A 2,154-nucleotide genomic window follows, 5' to 3' on the forward strand; every position below is an offset into this window, starting at 1 on the left:
TTTCTTCCACCTCCCCTATCCTGCCTTTGTGAAACTATTTCTCTTGGTTGATATGGCAGGAGTTGGGCAATCAACTGTTTCATATCCTATTTTCACCTACACGCATCAGATTCTTTTGTCTATGCCTCTGTTATTGTTTTCTGTTTTTGTATTCCTTCCTTTGAAGGAATGCAGGCATGTAACCAATTTTAGTTCGGCGCAACCGTCGAATGGATTGAAAATATATCTAGTCAATAAAGATTCACTACTCCTTTCGAAGATGACATCCAACCAGAGATTGAAACGAGCAGTCCAGCGCAGTTACGAAAGACTTGAAAAACTGTGAATCAATTCTGCAGTTACTAATAAATTTCAGGATGATGATCAAAAGATGGATATCCATGCTCTAGTAAGCCCAGGAGACGGAGAATTTCTCATGAACATCTCCATTGGTATGCCATCTTTATCTTATTATGTAATTCTTGATACGGGCAGTGACCTAATCTGGACACAGTGCAAGCCCTCTAATGATTGCTATAATCAGCCAACTCCGCTCTATGATCCTTCCTCATCCTCGACATACAGTCCGGTACTTTGCAATGATTCCTTGTGTACTAACCTTTCTCGCCCTAGTGCACAGTGTGAATACAACTATCGCTATGCTGACAAGTCATTCACGAAGGGGATCCTTTCGTACGAGACCTTTACTCTTTCTTCTCAACAAGTTTCACATATTGCGTTTAGCTGCAGCCACAATAATTCGGGAGATTCATCCGATCAAGAAAGTGGAATAGTAGGCTTTGGACGAGGCCCTCTCTCCTTGGTCTCTCAGCTGGGTCCATCCATGGGAAACAAGTTTTCTTATTGTCTCATCTCTGTTAATGCTTCTTCCAAAACCAGCCCTTTGTTCCTAGGTAATAGCGCTATATTGAATGCCCCCAATGTCAGTTCGACTCCTATTAATCAAAGCAGGAAAATTCCAACATACTATTATCTTTCTTTGGAAGGCATCAGCGTTGATGGCAAATTATTAGCAATTCTTGCTGCTACTTTTGATCTTCAATCTGATGGCTCTGGCGGACTTATCATAGACTCTGGAACGACATACAGCTTGCTGCCACATAATGTTTATGATGTTGTGAAGGAAGCCTTGAGCTCATCGATTAATCTCCCGCAGGGCGATGGCTCTAGCGTTGACCTAGACCTCTGCTTCCAATAGGGCTCCTCAACTTCTGTATTTCCCACTATGACATTCCATTTCAAAGGAGCAGATTTTTGTTGGAATTTCCGATAATTCTAAACAAAACTGAAAAACAGAACAATACTCTGTTTTAACACAGTGGAAATAAAAATCGTTTGCGGAATACAGTGTTTCAGCAACACTGAAACTGGTGTTTCAACAACGCAGTTTCATCAGTTGTTATTTGCAGTGTATTAGCAACGGTGTTTCAGCAATGCTGAAACTTGTGTATCAGCAACACTCTGTTTTGACGTCAAGACTATTTTCTGGTTACGGTGTAACAACAACGCGCAAATAAAACTTCTATTTATAAACAGTAAACCAACTGATACAAATTCGTCTTCCTCACATAGAGGGATTTTCACAAAAGATTATGCTGAAGAGCATCTTCCTCTTGACAGAGGGATTACAGCAGGAACACTTCAGTTCCACAAACCGATTTTTCACTATCTGAAAATTACAGTTTCAGCACTGCTGTGCGTTACAAGAAAAACTCTCTATCATTCTTCTAACCTAAAACAGAACTGTTGTTCATTACATTTATATGTTAAAACATATTTGGATTTAAAACAATAAGATAATAAAAATATCTTCTAAAGCTTATCTGCGTATTGAATGCAGCAAGCAGTGATGCCTTTTGAAGAAATGAAGTCGGTTGTTGCAGGAGAATTTGATGCTGAAAATTTAATGCACATAAATGTGGAAAATATCAAACACGACTTTGAGGCATCCAACAGTCTAGAATATCTACAGCTAATCAGATTTCTGTCCAACTGTTTATGTTGCAGTTGGAATTAAATTCCAACACTCCCCCTTAATTTCAACTGCTGGGTTTTTTCTGCATACCCAGGCATTTCTTGAAATGATCAAAACTTTTCTTTCCTAATGGTTTTGTCAAGATGTCTGTGAACTGATTCTCTGTTCTGCAGTGCTGC

General features: G+C 39.4%; 1 pseudogene; it reads left to right on the forward strand.

Moving 5' to 3' along the window:
* The first annotated feature begins 370 nt into the window (after positions 1 to 370).
* Positions 371 to 1,198, forward strand: LOC149263793 (aspartic proteinase nepenthesin-2 pseudogene; annotated as a pseudogene).
* The last annotated feature ends 956 nt before the right edge of the window (positions 1,199 to 2,154 follow it).

This window comes from Pinus tabuliformis, chromosome 6 (genome assembly GCF_031772625.1).
Source record: "Pinus tabuliformis cultivar Carrire ecotype Pingquan chromosome 6, CPIR1, whole genome shotgun sequence".
NCBI classification, from domain to species: Eukaryota; Viridiplantae; Streptophyta; class Pinopsida; order Pinales; family Pinaceae; genus Pinus; species Pinus tabuliformis.